The sequence below is a fragment of the Molossus molossus genome, unplaced genomic scaffold (assembly GCF_014108415.1).
Source record: "Molossus molossus isolate mMolMol1 unplaced genomic scaffold, mMolMol1.p scaffold_m16_p_4, whole genome shotgun sequence".
NCBI lineage: Eukaryota > Metazoa > Chordata > Mammalia > Chiroptera > Molossidae > Molossus > Molossus molossus.
This window is the reverse complement of record NW_023425377.1, coordinates 25330086-25350118: the sequence shown is the minus strand read 5'-3', so window position 1 is coordinate 25350118 and position 20033 is coordinate 25330086. Positions and strand designations below refer to the sequence as shown.

Here is a 20033-nt window from a genome sequence, read left to right as displayed (position 1 = left end):
TGATTAAAATATTACATATAGGGCCCAGCCAGTGGCTCAGTGGTTAAGCATCAACCCATGCACCAAGAGGTCGCCGATTCGATTCCTGGTCAGGGCACATGCCCAGGTTGTGGGCCCAATCCCCAGTGGGGAGCATGCAGGAGGCGGCCAATTGATGTTCTCTCTCATTGATGTTTCTATCTCTCTCTCCCTCTCTCTTTCTAAAAATTAATAAAGAAAAAAAGTTTAAAAAAATTACATATATGGCAAGCTGGTTTCCAACATGGCCTCTAAAAAGAGAAATCTAGAAAGTGACTTTCTGAATGTTCAAAAACAAATATTTCACAGGGCAGAGAACATTCCTGTCTTGGGGGTCTATTTACCATACACTCAAAATGTTGAGTGGAAGGAGTCCTTAAAAATAATCTAATATAGACTTCCGGTCAAGATGGCGGTGTAGGTAAACACAGTATCACGTCCTCCCACAACCACATCAAAGTTACAACTAAACTACGGAACAACTGTCACTCAAAATCGCCTGAAATCAAGCTGAATGGAAGTCCTACAACTACGGAATTAAAGCAGCAGCCACATCCAGACTGTTAGGAGGGGCGGAGGCGCGAGGGGCTGGTCCCACACCCACATGTGGCTGATAAAAATCAGGAGGATACCTCGGCTGGGAAGGTCCTTCCTGAGGACTGAGGGGTCCCCGTCCCACACCAGGTGCCCCACTCAGGGTTCCAGTGCCAGGAAGAGAAGTCCCCATAACTTCTGGCTGGAAAAACCAGCTGGAACTGAGGCTCAGGGAGGCTGAAGCAGCTGGAGCCCCAGGCAGTTCCTTAAAGGGCCCGCGCACGAACTTATCGGACTCACTCCCCCTAAGCTTGGAGGGAAGGCAGCTCAAGGGTCATCAGAGACATACAGGGAAGAACTGAGCTATTTGGCACTGGAGCGAGGGCTGGAGAGGGGGTTTTCTCAGGAACAAACGTGCTGTCAGAGGCCTTTGTACCTTTCGTGAGCCCTTCCCTGGGGCGGCAGACAATTGCCATACCTGGGACTCCAGCAACCTGGCTCACACTGGTAGTCACACTGGTGACTCCCTGAGGCCCTGCCCCACCCTACTTTCAGACCCACCCAAGCTGTGACCACTTGCTTAACCATAGGATTGGCCTGTCTTGGATCCTGCTTCAGGTTTTTCCTAAATTCTTTCAAACAAACAGCATCTGGTCTCAGATAGCCCCATACCTCTCGTTAAGTAATACACAGAAACAAACACAGAGAGGCAGCCAAAATGAAGAGACAAAGAAACAGGTCCCAAATGAAAGAACAGAACAAAACCCCAAGAAAAGAACTAAGCGAAATGGAGATAAGCAACTTAAGAGATAAGCAAAATACTGCTTATAAGGATGCTCAATGAACTGAGTGAGAACCTCAGTGAACTTAGTGAGGGCCTCAAGAGCATAATAAAGGACCAGTCAGAAATGATGGATGCACAGTCAGAAACGAAGGAGGCATTAACTGAAATAAAGAATAATTTACACAGATTCAATAGTAGAGTACATAAATCCAAGAAGCAAACCATCGATTTGGAATATAAGGAAGCAAAAAATGCCCAATCAGAACAGCAAAAAGAAAAAAGAATCCAAAAAATGAGGATAGTGTAAGGAGCCTCTGGGACAATATCAAGCATGCCAACATTCGCATCTTGGAGGTGCCAGAAGGAGAAGAGTGAGAACAAGAAATTGAAAACCTGTTTGAAACAATAATGGCAGAAAACTTCCCTAACTTGGTGAAGGAAACAGACATACAAGTCCAGGAAGCACAGAGAGTCCCAAACAAGATGAACCCCAAGAGGTCCACACCAAGACACATCATCATCAAAATGCAAAAGGTTCAAGACAAAGAGAGAATCTTAAAAGCATCAAGAGAAAGGCAGCTAGTTACCTACAAGGGAGTTCCCATAAGGCTGTCAGCTGATTTCTCAAAAGAAACTTTGCGGGCCAGAAGGGAGTGGCAAGAAATATTCAGAGTGATGAAAAGCAAGAACCTACAACCAAGATTACTCTATCCTGCAAAGCTGTCATTTAGAATCGATGGCCATATAAAGACTTTCCCAGACAAAAAAAAGTTAAAGGAGTTCATCACCACCAAACCGTTATTATATGAAATGATGAAGGGTCTTTTTGAAGAAAAAGATAATATATATGAACAAACAAAATGAACAGGTAGAACAGAAACATTCTCATAGATACAGAGAACATTTTGTTGGCTGCCAGATGGGAGGGGGGTTGGGGGAATGGGTGAAAAAGGTGAAGGGATTAAGAAGTACAAATTCATTGCTAGACTGACAAACTTCAAAGGGAAAGAGGTTGGGGGGTGGGAAGAAATAAACCAAAGAACTTATATGCATAACCAATGGACACAGACAATAGTGTGGGAAAAGGCGGGAGAGGGGCGGGAGTGGGGAGGAGGGGGTCAATGGGGGAAAAATAAGTAACATCTGTAATACATTCTACATTCAACAATAAAGATTTAAAAAAATAATCTAATATAATCCCTTAAATATGCTAGAAAATCTCTCAACAATATATCTGTCAATCAATCATTTACCTTGTACATGAACATCAGCACATATGAATCCAGTATCTGGGCTGAAGTCAAGAAGAAGTAAACTCAATACTTTTATGCATTGGTCTGACTAATTAGCCCAGAAGTATACTACATTACATGGCTTTTTAAATGCATGGCTTGGACCTAATGACTTTTTGCTAAACTAAATAGCAACAATCACTCTCTCTCTCATATACTTATACACAGTGAAAGAGAAAGGTGACAAAAAGCTGATATTGCTTTATTATCTTGGGAAGCATTTCTTATGACATAGGACTGACAGAAAATGTGAAGGACAGTCACAGAGTCATAAACATCTTTATACCTGGAAGGGTCCTTCTTGTAAGTAATATAGGCCAAGACTTTCTTTTTACTTAAAGAGAAACAAAGAGTAAGATTGACCAGATTTTTAAAGTTTTTTTGCCTCAGTGGCATTTGACCACACACACACACACACACACACACACACACAGAGAGGAGAGAGAGAGAGAGAGAGAGAGAGAGAGAGAGAGAGAGAGAGAGAGAGAGAGAGAGAAATTACAGATTATTTCAACCAGAGGCTGCAGTATGATAATAACTACTCAAAGGAAGAAAAACAAAGTGAAGGCAGGCGAATCAGGATCAATGCTCTCATTAAATACACAGTGACCGTTTTCCCTCCGGATTTATATTTTTCCTTACTTTCTCTGTATTAAATACAGATAAAAAATAATAATGAAAGCGTCCCTTGACTGTTACTAGAATCAATGTATCTAACATGTCTTCCAATACTAACTGTACACATGTTCTCATTATATCCACATGCTAGGAAGGGTTTAAAGGGGAACCAGTGCTTCAGAAAGCCATTCCCAGTGCTCTCTTCAGAATGTAACAGGCATTCCTTAGCGCATCTGACAGTCTGATTTCTGACACAGCCCAAGTGACAAAGCGTCAAGTGTGCTGAAAATCAGAGCGTAGCAAACTGCTGCTGCAAAGTGAGTTGTGTGTGTGGTTTTGTTTTACTTCATTTTTAAAATCCACATTGTGCATTATTCTCTGAAAAAGGAGGCCATTTGTGGCTTGACTCTGTATCGCTGGTAACACTCTTTTTTTACTATTAAATCAAGGCAGGTTACAATGCCCTCCCCCCACTTTTAGGCAAATAAATTTTATCTTTGTGAATATACTGTGTTGGTGTTTTTTTTTTTCCTTCATCTTCCTGGATTGATGTTACTAAACAAGCTTTCTTGTATAGATTTTCATATGTTTGATACTCAATTTGCAAATGTCCTTATGTTCTCTGGTAAAGGCCTCCATGTCTCTTAGCATGGTTTCAGCGTCTAAATGCTGCTGCTCACTGTGCCTTTGACATTGAGTCTTTGTTCCCCGCTCTCTACTCCTCTACACATACACCGAAGTTAAAAAAATACATCGTAGTTTTAGAATTATTTTTATTTTACTCATCTAATTTCTTTTTGGTTTTGTTTTTTGGTACGTGCCCTTGGCGGAAACCAAACCCGGGACTCTCTGGTCCTCAGGCCAACGCTCCAACCACTGAGCCAAACCAACCAGGGCTATTTTATTTATTTTTCTTTATTGATTTTAGAGAGAGAGGAAGGGAGAAGGAGAGATAGAAACACTGATGAGAAAGAACATCAACTGGCCATCTCCACTGGGGATTTAGCCCACAACCTGGGCATATGCCCTGACCTGGAATCAAATCAGTGACCTCTTGGTGTGTGCTCAACCACTGAGCCACACTGGCTGGGCGAGAATGATTTTTAAACTTAATTTTTCTTTGTAGTAAAATCATAACGACACCTGTAAAAATGTTCACTTGCACTTGGTTTGAAGAATATATTACACATCTCTTTTCATTTGAAACGTTCAAATATATCCCTCATTTCTAATTGAATAAGTTAGCCAGGTGATGTCATGAGAAAAATAAGTAAAAAAGATAACTTATCATTAGTAATGCACATAAGAAATAAAATAATTTTGTTATCTTAAGATTTACCAATTGAGATGGGTTTGGTCAAATAGTGTTAAAATATACAGTCTAGTGTACAGTATTATAATGTGTAATACATAGCGACAGGAAAGAGTCACTAAAAAATCATTCACATTCTGTTTTTATTTTTTCAGTAAAAAAACTAATAGGCCCAGGCTGGGTAGCTCAGTTGGTTAGAGCATCATCTGGATACACCAAGGTTGTGGGTTTGATTCCCCATCTGGGCACATAGAAGAACAACAAAAGAATGCATAAATAAGTGGAAAACAAATTGCTGTTCTCTCTTTCTCAAATCAAGGAAGGAAGGAAGGAAGGAAGGAAGGAAGGAAGGAAGGAAGGAAGGAAGGAAGGAAGGAAGGAAAAAAAGAAAGAAAGAAAAAACTAAAAAGAACAAATATCATTGAGCTTAAATAAGACTATATCATGATGCCAAGAGTTAAGGCATCCAGTTTTTTGTTTTTGAGACCATGTCCTTTGGTGGCCAAATGGGAACACCACACCATTGCAATATTTGCCATGTTTTATTGTTAACTCTGTTTATAGACCTACTTGTCTCCCTTTACTCCCTTACAGAAGCATTTTCAGAATAAAGAGAGCCCTGATCATCTAGTGTAAAGACAAACACTTAGAAACCATTCAGTTAGCTGGTGGACCATTTTTTCTGTCTTAGTTTCCTCAACTGAAGGGGTAAGACGAAGGTACAATACTACCTCTACCCCAGAGGTATTACTCTTATAAAGTGTTCAGAACTTCACCTGCACACAGCAGATGCCAGCTCAGTACTGCTCCTTCACACAGGTCTGGGAGGGGTCATTCACACAGTCCCCCTGGAGCCCTGCAGCCCCAGACCCCACCCTCACAGGGGAAATGCCACCTTCATCATCATCGCCAATACCACCGCCATCGTCACTAGTCCAGAACACAAACATTTCACATTACCGAAACTACAGAGAGGGTGGCAAACGTGGGGGTGGGTCCTCATGATGGGGATAACTGTGTCTACCTCTGAAAGGGAAAAAAGGCAGGATGTTGAATAATGTGTGTGAATTTTTGCTCTCGCACCTGATTATCCTTTTTTGGGGGGTCTTCAGTAAAAATGAATTACGACTGAATCACATAGACTTGAGCTTGGCATTTTGTCTTATGAGCACTGATCCTAATAAGTACTGTGAACAGAAACCACTAGGGGTTGATGAAAATAGATGATGAAAATTGAAAATTTTAGCTTTTAAAGGAATTAGATATTTTGGCACATAGACTATTCATGATATCAATGACATCATTGGGTTTCAATCGATTTTGTGACAGGATCTCTTACTCAAAACTTCAGGAGGACATCTAGGGGGTATTCTGTGTAGAGAGCCTGGATCCCATCCTTCCAGCTTAGGCTTTCCTGGCTCTCTCTGGCTCATCGGGAACACTGTGGTGATCTGCGGAAGCCAGCTTGGAACCTCTGACCCAGAGAGAGCAAAGCTACCGTCTTGCAGAAGCCCTGAAGATTCGCGCTAAATAGTGAAATATTTGGGCTTGTGGATGATTTCAAAACGTTGATGACAAAAGCTTTCATGTAAAAACATTCACCACATTTGCTAAATAAGGAAAATGCATTTTAGTAAATTTGGAAAAAATAAAAAAACTCAATAAAGAAATTTCTCATAAACTTACCATCCAGAATTAATTATTCCTGTGAATATTTTGATTTACACTATTCTTGTCCTACTAAAAAATGCACATTTGTGTAATTTTTCCCCCGCTTTCACAAAACTGGAATTAAATAACATTTTTTGACTTTTGACCTTTTTTAAATTAAAAGACACATCTTACCTGTTTTCCTAGGTCACTAAACCTTTTTCTACAACATACTGTTAAAGGGCTTCACTGTCTTCCACAGTTGGGGTAGGTGACAACTAACTTACCGTGTATAGCTGACCTGTACACAGGGAGAAACAAATCAAGGATTCAGCCTTTTCTCACCAAAACCTATTTGTGTCAAAACTCCTGCTATTCTCTATAAGCAAAAGATTTAAACAATAAAGTCTTCAGCTGAAGGTATAAGCACACAGAAACTCTATTATTCATGGCATTAAGTTCTGGGATTTGGGCTGCTCAGTCTATTTTGCAGTTGGGGATATTTTCGAGATGAAATTCTAGTAAAACTACTCCCTGAATCTCTTCAAAAAAAAAAAAAAATGTTCATAGTTTAAGACTTGTCAAAAACACAATACAAAATGTTTTCTTGCTTTTTTTACTGCTTGAAAGAAAAAATCGGAAGGATAATTGGGTAATTTTCTTTTATTAAAGTATATTTACTTCCTATCAAAATTCTTGTTTTAAAAAGAAAATCCTGTATTATAGCGTACAAACACATTGAGCTCGCACATGATCTCTTAATAGTTATTGTAACACAAAATCTTCAAATGGCTTATATTAGGAGTAGGATTCATTCGGCTTCTCAATTTTTTCCTCACTGAGGAAACTGTGGTGATGTGGGCTTTACTCTTGAGGATAAGCTTTAGCAGAGTGTTGCTCTCCTTCACTTAGCAAGCATAGGGTTTTGATTAATACTTAACATTAATAACATGAAATACATATGTGCTTTTCTCTTCATTTACTTTAATTTTCAAGAGCACAATCAAGTTTTCAAAACAAAAGGAAAGTGGTACAGCTTATTAGTTAAGAGTGACCCTGGAGTTGGACAGACTTGAGTGCAGAATCTGGTTCTATCAGTTATTAGTTAGATAATCTTGAGTAAGGATTAAATTGCTTACCTAAATAAACCTTGTTTGAGTTATGCATAAAATAGGGCTACTGTTACCTTCTTCAAAGTGTGTTGGTGCAAGGTGTGCAACAATGTTGGTGCCATGCTTGGCATCTAGGCAGGGAAGTAAAATAAAAACCAACACAGCCCTGGCTGGGGGTCTTAGCTGGTTGGAGCGTTGTCCTGTACACCAAAAGGCTGTGGGTTCCATTCCTAGTCAGGGAACATACCTAGGTTCAGGTTTGATCCCCGGTCAGAGCGTGTACCAGAGGCAACCTATCGATGTTTCTCTTTCACGTCAATGTTTCTCTCTCTCTCTCCCTCTCCCTCTCTCATTCTCTCTCTTCCTTCCTCTCTCTAAATTCAATAAACCTATTCTTGGGTGAGGATTAAAAAAATGCTCACAAAACATGACAACTAATATTAATGTCAAATATGTTTTGAGCCCTGGCCAGTTTGGCTCAGCAGCTGGAGTGTTGGCCTGTGGACCAGAGGGTCCTGGGTTTGGTTCCCGCTAGGAGCACGTACCAAAAAAAAAAAAAAAATTATATATATATATATATATGTTTTGAAAAGATTTTCTGAGACATTTTGAAACCTGAATTTAGTCCAGAAAGTAGATTGATATGCCTCAATAATCTCTATTTACTAACATAAATATTATTGTATTGGGCTCATCAATTGAAAGATATAAGTTAGGAGGAGAACGAAAGGATTGAATACAGATTCAAAGCCGTTCTCCTCAACATATGCATTAGTAGTTCAGGCCCATTAGCAGAAGCCACAGTGGTCCATTGTCAAAAACAAAGACTTCTGATGGGAACGGTGGTGCTATATATATTCCATGTAAGTGTTAGGTGTGTTAATATTCCAGTTGAGTTTGGTTCTTTTAAAAACATAAGTTCCTTTTGAACAGGGAGTAGGGCCAATCATTGGAATCTATGAATGCCTTCTATTTTGAGGACCTTCAACAAGGCTTCTATGGTACTGGTAATGATGAAAATGATACCCATGTGGGAATTATTTATTCATACTCCCACCAAAGCTCTTGGTTTATTTAGTTATTTCCATATACAGACACATATCCATTAATCATATGTGAAAGGAAGGACTTGGTGAGGATAACCAAAATACCTAACCTAAGTTACTCTAGTGCCTGAGTTAGGACTTATAGGTCAGGTCAGACCAGGCCATAATTCCTTGGCCCTAATTCATATCGCTGATGGATCCTTTGGTTATTTGGGGCAGCATCTTATAAAAAAAAAATTCTAAAGTAAAAAAATCTGGATTCAAGTTCTATACTTTTCCCTTAGTGGTTACATGATGCTGAATATAGGTAAAATATCTAAACTTTACCCTGAGGTTAATTATAAATAACATAACATAACATAATGTAAAATAATACAATAAACACAATATATAAAATATCTTCTCTATTTGTATGCTTGTGAGATTTCAAAAGCTCTTTGTAACTTGTAAAATCAAATATTAAACACATATTAATTGTTGTGGAAAATGGTTTAGCTTACTGATGATAAAAGAGACAAAACAAATCATTGATGGGGCACAAGAGGAGACACCTGAAGCAAATTGTCAAAAAATGCCACTGTGATTGTCCCCAAACCAGACCAGCAGCATTAAATTTCATAAGGATAGTTCATTTTTAGCAAATGTTTATCTGCTGGGTTATTCTTTACAGTCATTTTCAGCTTCTACATTAATGAAATCTGAATGTTTCCCTGAAGAACAAAACCCATACTTAACTGGGAAATAACAGTGTAGTGGAATGAAAACGGGCTGAACAGAGGTCAAAACAAACCCCAAATGTCTTCAGGGCCAAAGAGCTAATGTGACTCAAATGAGGGGGCAGGGGAGTTGGGGGTCAAAGTAGCACCAGAGCGGAGCACAATATCACCCAGAGGAGCACCCATGACCAGCTCCAGATGTTTGCCATGAGAGCTGTAGGCCTAGTGAGGCCTGATTTTCTTGTTTTCCAAGAAGAGACAGGTCACATAATTTTTGAAATATCAAAATTATACAATTTTGAATGAAAACATGGCCTTAAACATGTTGTGCTGGAAGCATATATATTGTTGTTTACAAACACTTTACACATGTTTGTGAACACTTCCCTGAGATGAGTCCAGTCCACAAAGTTCCAGTTTTTCAACACAGTGCTGTATAATCAGACCTTACTTCAATCTCAGCTGTCAACTCCCTAACTGAATGGCTTTGGCTAAAGAATTTAACCTATCTGAGGTTCATTTTCCTCTTGCAATGTGGGAAGAACAACCGTTCTGTTGTGAGGATTGCAAAAATGGACATGGATGAAAACAGTAAAATAGATATGCAATAGGTGCTCAAAGAATTTAGCTCTTTTCCTTATTCTGGATAACTTAGAAAAAGTAAGTTGTTCTGGTTTCTTTTTATACTTGTTATATTTGGAGCACATCTCAGATATCCTTGTTAAGAAGGTCAAAGCTATCCCATTCATTGTTGAAATAAATTGTTTCACTTGAATTGTGAAGAAAATTTGAAACTATGGATATCCCCCAATTCTTCTAAATAATAGAGATGAGTCAGCATCAAATCTGAAAATTGTTTTCAGATTTACCCAAGGGAGAGTGTTGGTTTGCAAAATTACTGTCTTCTGAATGAAATGCTTTTCCAGTATTTCATCAGCTGCACTCAGCCATAAAGGTCCTTGTGTTTGTCAAACAGCATTTAAGGACATCAAGAACATGCTAAGTGATGGCACCATGCGAGCTGAGAACAGATCAATTCTGCTTAGATTACAGTTGACTATACAGCCAAAGATCGATGTTTCAAAGCAAACGGATTACATAGAATAACTTGCGACCATTTATGTTTTCAAATCATACAAATGTTAGTGAAAGTTCAGTAAGCAAATGACCAGTGACTGACTAGAAATATTAATCCTGTCTGTTGACTACCTTCCAGGGACCTTAGCTAAATCGTTTAGGTTTAATTTAAAAAACTGTAAGTAGAATGAGAGAAGAAAAATATAAAATCATATACCACAGAAGAGACTGGAACATATGTGTAGTCAAACCTGTCCAGATAGGAGCATTAGTAAATGAATTTTTGCATGCTTTGAGAGATTGGGCTCTATAAAGAAAAAAAACCTGAAGGTCAAACAGTGGTGGGAAAATCAATTTCCCTGTTGCAGGCTGATATCTTCCTTTCTCTTGTTTCATAGCGTAGACTTATACCCCGTGGAACCTAAAATACGAACTATCTGGCAAGAAGAGAGCAAGATAGCTAAATGTCCCTTTTATGCAAAACCGACTAGGGGTAAAGGGTTTCTTGTTACTTCTCTTAAAAAATATTAAGGTGCATTTTTAATGATTACTAATGGTTTACGCACTTGGCTCAAACTATTATAAATTCTCAGTTTTGTAGACGCTCTTATAAAATGAAGTGCTTTAAAAATAAAAATGTCATAATTCAAATGTTTTCCATAATACAGCAAAAAATTTCATGTTCTCTAAAATTCAAAATTCATTTTATGGTTAATTAACTACCACTTAATTCCTCCTTAAGAGACACAGGGACAGAGACTGAGCCGATGCAGTAGAAGTAATTCTTTCCTCTGGGTCTAAATAACCAGAGCAAAGCAAAGGATAGAGAAGCCCCAGTGATTCCAGAGTACCCATTGTCATAATCCTAACCATCTAGGAAACTCATGAAAAAGCAACATGGGATCTCTCATATCTTCAAAACACCCAAGTCCTTCTCTCTGTCTTGTCAGTGCCAATTGGCAGAATTAGAATCTTGTGAATTCAGTGTTGATTTTTTAAATTTTTTTGCAGGAACAGAATTTTATTCAGGGCACTAGCAAAGCAGACGGGCTGAATCCAAAATGGCACCAGCCTCAGTGTTGTTTTTTTAATATAAACTCTCCAGATTGGTTATTGTTACATACAAAAATATTGTCAATTATCTTGTTATTCTTTTAATGATTTATTGGTAGAATAAATGACACATATCCTAAATTTTATAGAATGGTACTTATTTAAAATATTATCTTTAGTTGCTTCTATCAGTATTCTTGCATTAAAAAATTTTTTTTGTTTGTTTTGAAATATATGTTCAAATTAGGTATATCTGACCTATGAATGGTTTATGGGTCTTAAATGTGGATCAGTAATGACTTCAGAGTAAGAGCTTAGCATAGTTTTGGAGGGTATCTCTCTCCATGAAGTACTGCACAAGAAAGAGCCAGACAAAAAATATGGGTGAGAAACATTTGCTTGGTTTACATTTGCATTGTGGTTATAATGGGTAGCATTTTCCAGGGGAAATTTTCCAGTTTGGAACAGAAGGCATGATGAAAATCTCATCCTCTTTTCTTAAGCACATGCTCACAAGGCTTTTTTAGATTCACAATGATCTCAGCAAAATTTCCTTCTTGAAAATAATACCAATGAATCCTTTTCTGACCAGAGAGTATCAACTAAACTTAGATTTTGTTTTCTATCTAGATTGTGACTGCAGTTGGACGCCAGAATTTCAAGCATTGCAGTAAATGATCCTGATATCGATTCCAGGAAAAGAAAGGAAACAAAGACTTTTTCCTCACACTTAAGTTTCACTGTATTTGCAGGTTAGGCACCTATCCAGGGGGCTGTTCCCATTGGTTTGAAGATATTGCTCCCTATTTGCCAAGTATACCCCTCTTTTCCGAGTTACTCTTTTTATATTTGGTTTCAAAACTTCCATGAAAGCAAGATGCTGCCTTCATTTATCTTTTGAGTTTGGTTATTACTTCAATTAGTTTCAGCTTGATTGTTTTGTTTTGTTTTATCCTCACCTGAGGACATTTTCCCATTTTTTGTTCAGAGAGAGAGAGAGAAACACCGACGTGAAAGGGACACATTAAGTGGCTGCCACCTGCATGACCAACCAGGGCCGGGGACAAACTGCAACCGAGGCACGCGCCCTTAGCGGGAACCGAACCCGGGTCTCTCTGGACCGCAGGCCAACGCTCTAACTGCTGAGCCAAACCGGCCAGGGCTCAGCTTGATTTTTGATATAGACATAAAGAAACGATTTGTTTATGATCAGTGAATTTGTTAGGGCAGATTTCTACAATAGCAAAATGGCTGTGAGGGTAAATCATGTAATTTGATTTAAATATTAATTAAATGACTAATTTATTTTGATAAGTTACACTGAAACCAAAGGTATTCTCAAAATGGTGTCACTATTTCTGACTTGCAGTTCCTTTTGAAAGGGAATAAAAGGAACCACAAGGGAAGAACATAAATGCTCACAGCTTCTCTTATTTATGTCATAGTCTATCGTGTACAGTGATGGGTTTTAAGTAGTATGATTTGTTACCTTTAAAAAGCTGGTTTTCTTTGATCAAAATTTAAAATCCTGAGAATATCACATACACGAATACAAAATTCATGTTTATCTTCACAGCCAAAATAAAAGAATGAGAAGAATGCGAAGAACTATTAGTGAAAAAGCTCTTGTACCATCTTAGACCAGAGGTGTTTCAAGGGACAGTCTATTCATTCAGTTAGTCAACCAGCACATATGTGTGGCCCACCATCTGTGAGTCACAGTGTCATTTTCTGCCCTCATAGAACTTCGATCCAGTGAAGGGTAGAGAAAATCAAGCAAGCAAATAAGTAGCTCTAAAATTACAACTTTGATAAATTCTATGAAGGGAACATACAGTTCACAGAAAGTATTATATTATATTATATTATATTATATTATATTATATTATATTATATTATATTATATTATATATAGATCTCCACTAGGAGTCATATTCAAGCTCAAACTTGCAGTATAAGAATCCAACTATCTATATTTTAAAAGGGAGAGTCTTATGAGTGGGCTTTCATTTAAACACTATATGCATATTTAAAACAAAACAGAAACAGACTCATAGATACAGAGACAGATGGGAGAGGGTGGGAGGAATGGATGAAAAAGGTGAAGGGGAATAACAGGTACATATTTCCAGTTTTAACATACTAAGTCATGGGGATCTAATGTACAGCATAGGCAATAAAGTCAGTAATATCACGATTCCGTTCAGTGACAGATGGCTAGTAGACTTACAGTGGTAATCACATCATACGGTATATAAACATAGAATCACTATTTTATACAGCAGAAATTAATACAATATTGTATGTCAACTATACTTTAATAAAAATGAATATGTAAAATATAAAAATTAAAAAATATTTATACAGGTTTAAGGAATATACATGCCAAAAATATATTAGTTTAGTCGGAGAAATCATGTGACAGCTAAATGTATGTCATTTAAATACGTCTTCATAAAGGAGTTGGATTGGTCACAGAGGTTAAGACTGCAGGATGCCACTACTACACAGAGGAAAAAAAACATGAATCTTAAAGAGATGTGTTTCTGTTTTTGTTTTTACATTGCTGTTTATGCACACACCTGCTGAAATTCCTCGTGATTCAAACAGGGATTTCACTGACTTGGGCTTAAAACTCATTCATTATCATAGAGAGGAGATGACTGAGACTAATGTAATGCCCATTGTGAGAGGCAGTGGCAAGTCTTGGTAACAGATCTCATATTTCCTGAAAATAATGCTTGGCTCACACCTGCTGTAAATCAGCAGGCTCTACCTGTATCATGAGGAGTATTTAAAGCAAAGTGTAAAGAGCCCCAAGTGGGGAAAAAACACCTTGAATCATCAAGAAAAATGCACGCTATTGATCATTTAGCAGAGACATATTTCATTGACATAGTAAAAGAACTATAAAACAATGCTTAGAGTATGGTCCCATTTATGAAATTGTATGTCTGAGTGTGTTTATAGTGTCATACAGGGAAAAAAAAATCTAGAGGAAAATATTCCAAAATGCTAAGAGGAATTATTTCTTGATGGTAGGCTTATGGGTGATTTTCTTTGTAAACATTTCTGTATTATCTTTTTTATCTCAAAATGAGCATATATTTTTTAAATGTACAAAAAAGCCTTTAAAAGACAAACTTTAACTGTACTGGTGAACACTGATTTAAAGCAGAATGTCTTCAGTGTGACAGATCTCAATTGCACTGCAAGATCATTAATGTGGAATGACAATTCAGATGGCGCAATTTGCTCTTTGGCCAGCACTGAATTGCCCAGGAGTCAGACAAAGTGCATGCTAGGGCATTTGCAAAGAAAGGGAGGCAACAAAAATTAGAATATTTTGAAGAAAGGTACTTGACTTTTTGATATTTCAGAAAAATGTAAAAGTATTTGTCCAGGGAAAATATCAAGAAGTAGTTGAAGTGATGTACACTTCTTTATTATTTAATGTCATTTTTATTTTTAAGAACATGTAGGTGGAGAAATGCTTAGGACATATAGGTAGGAGGCACGGTTGAGTTTTATCATGGTACAAAGCATAGAATAAAATTGTTACCTCCCAAACTCTCATTAAAAATAAAAATAGTATGCCCTGGCTGGTTTGGCTCAGTTGGTTGAACGTCTTCCTATGCACCAAGAGGCCACGGTTTGATTCCTTCTTGGTTGGGGAACATGCCTGGGTTTTGGGTTTGGTCCCCAAAGAGGGGTGTTTGAGAGGCAGCCGATCAATGTTTCTCTCTCTCTCTATCTCTTCCTCTCTCTCTCTAAATTCGATAAAAACATATTCAAATTATTTTTTTCTTCTTTTTTCCTTTATTGATTTTAGAGAGAAAGGAAGGGAGAGGGAGAGAGAGATAGAAACATCGATGAGGGAGAACATCAATTGGCCGCCTCCTGCATGCCCCCTCACTGGGGATTTGGCCCACAACCTGGGCATATCCCCTGACCGAGAATTGAACCGGTGACCTTTTGGGGCATGGGTCAATGCTAAGCCACCGAGTCACACCAGCTAGGCCAATAAAAACATGTTTAAAAAAATAAATAATGAAAATGGTACTTAGTCATAAAACAAGTACACATCAGTCCAACAAAGTTCTGATTTTTTCCCTAGACAAATGCGTCTGTGCTTTTCTGAAATATCAGTAATCCCAAATTTTCTCCAAAATAATTTTTTGTGTGCACTTTTTTTTTGTCTGATACCCTAAACATACACTTAGTCTATTGGACCAATTCAATATGACCAAAGGGTATATCATAGCACCTGAAATATTCAAATAAAAATCCAAATAAAACTGAGCCACACTTAATGCAGATTTACTATGTTTGATATTTAAAAATTTTAGATGGCAAGATCATTTGTTACATTTTCTAATAAGGCAGCCTTGGGCTCATGAGATTTGGAATCCAACCCAGTTTGACCATTTACCGAACACAAACTTGATCAAGTCTAACCTCTCTGAGGCTGTTTTCATTTATTTAAAACACTAAACAGTGATAGAATTTGGGGGAATATAAGTTAAAAATAAAACAATGTAAAATGACTGAGAATTATAGAAGATTATATTAATATGAAGTATAATAATTAATACAAGGTGCATTATTTTTGTCATTAACACTTTCAGATGTGTATATTTTATATCCTCCAAAAAAATTCTGTGCTGCTAACATATGCAACTTTTGCTAGTCATATAAGAGCTCTACAAATAGTTGTTTTTCAATTAATTAATTCATCTCGTTTGAAAACACATTTTCATTTGGGAAGACGTGTTTTCAGCTGGAAGAGGTCAGTCGTAACTGACCCCTCAGAATAACACCCAAGTATAAATCTCATTTAGTTATTTCAGTAAAAACCCACTGTCGAGTAATTTATGTTGAAACTTCCAGGAAAATTTTTGGTTTTCTTTTAGACTCCAATCATGGGGGACAAAGCTCTGCTCTTTTGATGAACCTGTGAGAAATGAAGAAAACAGCTTTGACTCTCCAGTCACCCGATGGGGACTTGAAGCATGCACCTAACACCGAAATATGCTTCGAGGTCACTTGAAGAAATAAGGAACATCCTTACACAAAGAAAGAAATTAGGAATTGTGTTTTCTTCCAATTAAAACAAGTTTTACCAAAGTTTAGATGCCAGTCAAAATATTTACTATCTCAACGAGAATGGCATTTTCAAGATGGTGTTTGAGAAAAAAGATAATTAATAAAATTAATTTGCTGTAAACAGCACATCTAAATGATAACTTGGATGTACCTTTTATATATCTTGTGGGTTTTTTTCTGATATCATCTTGATATGGCTCTTGAATTATTTTGTATCTACACCCCATGAAACCCCATTTCATTTTTCAAAATGAGCCATACAGAAGGGAATAATTTTAATATGGCTCTTGGGCATCAGATTCCACAGAGCTGCTGGGCAAGGACTCTAGTGAAGTGGTCAGTGTTGAGTTCCCTGCATCCTGACAAGATGACCTACAAATTTCTCCATGCAGATGATCAATTGATTTCTTTAAAAATATCCAGATTCTGTAATTGATAAGTTCATTACAAAATGGAGTCTTACTGTTACAAGTCCAGAAGTGCATGATGTTGCTCAACTAAAACACACTCTTAAATGGACAGTTTACTCTAGAAAATGAGAAGTTTTTGAGAAAGAATCTAGTCCATCCCAAATAAATCCATGTCTATGTCATACTTAGGGAGGTTTTGATAAAAAAAAAAAAAAAAGAATAAACTGCCCTATTGGGTACCCAGTTAAATTCAAACTTGCCATCAGGAAGTTCTACATTTTGTATTTATAATCTTCATTCTTCCCAATGCAGTTGAACCTCATTGACCATATTTTAGGTTCCAAAAGATAGCAAAAAGCACCGCCCTATGTGCAAACCCTCAGCTCTTCTAAAGCAAATAATTGCATGTCTCAGTTTTCCCCAAATGTAATAATCCTACTTTCCTTATTCTTTCTTAGAGTTCAACTTGTAGTCCTTTAAGTATACTTCACTTTTCTGTGGCTCCTCTGAAAAGGCCATGTAATCATCTCAAGTTGTGGGACTAAACTCTAGACCTGTGTTCCCATCAGGGTCTGGCCACATACGAAGGTTAGCTCTGTATCCATGGCCTACAGTGCTTTGCCTCTGCTCAAATTATACCAACTTCACCTATAAAACCACATCCCAGGGAAAAGTCAACACAAAGGAAATAAAACAAAGTCCCAAGATATCTGTTTTCATGGCATGAAAGAGAGTCAACTATGTCTTAATTCTTTAAAGCTTACTGTAGATGTATCTGAAATTGTAATTTTTGGAGGTCAAAAGTTATTTAAAAATTCAGGATGCAGTGTGTTAACATTTTGATGTGATATACAAGCCCAGCATCTCTCCTTGCTTGACTTTATGTAGTTGTTATAATTAGGCACATGGTAGCATGACTTTACAGAGTTGTGAATGTATATAATATATGACATGCCATAAGCATATTCAATGCACTCTCCCAATTAAGTCGACAAAGAGACTTCCCATATATAAACCAAATAGGACATTTATTCTCAGAGGAATTAAACTATAAACCTGATTCAAATGTATTTAAATTTTTTAAATGAAGGGGCGAGATGGGTAAAATAAAGTAAAAGGCTAAAACAAAAAATGCTAATATTTTACACTGTAGAAAATGTTTGCACTGCCAATGATATTGTTAGAGATGAGATCGATGGATGAAACTAGTCCATATGATGAATGTAATACTACTAACACACTTTTACCTGCAAGGATTTTTCTGGCTTTAATTCAATGAAATCCATTACCCTGGGTGGTGATGGAGCCCTGTACCTACTCATCTCAGGCCTCTTTAGTCTCCTGAGCTGCCTTAAAGCCTTGACATAATAAAAGGTCAAGCAGATCTCAGTAAGCATTTGTAAACTACGATACCCGACCCCCCACCCCATTTCGACTCCAAGCCACGCGTTCTTGTGCTAAGCTTTGCTTTCTCTTATTTCATTTCATTGTATAAGGAAGCTAATTTGGAAATGCTAGGGTCTTTAGAAAATACCTAGATTAAAAAAAAAATCCCACTTTCCTACTTGACCACCTAAAGAAGTAAATCCATAATACAACATTTGAGAGAACTCTAAAATGGTGTCTGGATACTGAAGGAATGAACAGCAAATAGCAGCACTATTAAATAAAATGAATGCATTTCACCGTCCAGCTTGCCTGGGCTTTCTGGGACACAAGGCACAAATATGAAAGGGTTGGGGTAGAATTTCAAGAAAACTGATTTGTTTCCACAATCATTTGGCAAGATACTGTACAAAAAATAATACCACAGCCGCCTCCCTTTCCCATCATTGTCAAGTCGAGGCTCTCAAATCACCCTCCACAAACCTAATTAAAAATAAAGAAAAGAGGCAGGCTATGAATTCACATCTAGGGCTATGATACACATTAATTGATAGGTATCTATCCTAATTGGTCACCACAAAACTGAGAGGCAATACCAAGGATCAATCCCACATTAATTCAGGCGAAGTCAATGAGTAATATTACAAACCAGAAGCACAGTTTCAAAAATATCCAATTACCTTCATGCATGCAAGGGCATTTACAATCCATAAAAATGATCGCAAAGAACGCTCTGCACATAAACACGTTTCACAAATGCACTCTAAATGCTAAGTAACGTGTATATATGATCTGCATATCCATAGAGTATATACCTTTGTATATTCACAATCAAATCTGTGTGCTAAAAATAAAACTGGACCCAGCAAATGGTTTCTCAACTAGAGTACCTGAGAACGTGGAATAGAACGCTACATTCTGGGGCTGCCTTTCCTAAGCAATGAAGGATGTAAGCAAAACCACCTTATTTATAATTAGGCAGAGAAGCTTATGAGGCACCGAATGTGTTTCTGAGGAAGGCCCAGCCCTATATGTGGGAGCTGCAAATGAAATGATTCCTTTCAATAACACCCATTCCTTGTTAGCTCTTTTTCCACCCCCTGATTCTGTTGCTAAGCTTGGAAGGAAAGGAACCGAGTCGCTCACTCTGCATTCTAAGCCAGTTCAAGATAAAATCAGAACACCATTTTTTTTTTTTTTTTTTTAAACAGGAGCGCATGCCTTCTTACTTCTCTCTTCCTGGCAACCTTCCTCTCTCTCCATCCCCATCTCTGTCTCCACACCTTCCTCCCCTACTTTAAGGGACTCATTGTTCAAGTGCAGGCCACAGATGTATACACAGGTCATTTAGGAGCAATCTCCACCAAGAAGATAGCTCCACTGTCTCCTACTTACCATGCTGAGACCCGGAGACGCAGTTGAAAGGAGAGAGAGATGCAAACTGAATCCATTTTCCCTGTGACCGAGTCGGATGTAGCCTCCGAACTCAACATCAGCAGCGTCTGCTGGGATTTTTTCCCCCCTCCGTCCCTGGCTGGCGATGGTGCGAATAGGAACCACCCTTCCAGCCCCACTAGAGTATCAGCAGTCGAGGCGGCCGCGGTACCAGCATCACTTGGCCTCCTCCCTCTCGGAGGATGGGGTGAGCTCAGAAGCAGCCAGGAACTTGCAGCAGACACCTCCTCTGGCTCCTCCTCTCCTCCCCCCTCCCCCACAACCCCACCCCTGCTGCGGTAGAGGCTGCCTGCCCCGGCAGCTGCTGGTTGTCATGGTAATAACCAATGGTAAGCGACCAGACTAAGGGGGAGGGGAGACGGGTGAAAGGAGCTGGAGGAGCTGGAGGGGAGTGAATTTGTGCTGCTGCCTTCTGGGATGCTCCTGGTCTCTCCTACCTTGGACTCTGGGTCTTTAAAAGTGGG

At 38.2% G+C, this 20033-nt stretch overlaps 1 protein-coding gene across 1 annotated transcript in view; it reads right to left on the bottom strand.

Annotated features, from left to right (window-relative positions):
- Window positions 1–19596, bottom strand: part of JAKMIP2 (janus kinase and microtubule interacting protein 2) — a 160357-nt gene extending 140761 nt beyond the window's left edge. The window contains exon 1 of the mRNA XM_036239929.1: window positions 19510–19596. The gene's annotated coding sequence lies outside the window, so the exon portion shown is untranslated. The remainder of the gene's footprint in view (window positions 1–19509) is intronic.
- Between the last annotated feature and the right edge of the window lie 437 nt (window positions 19597–20033).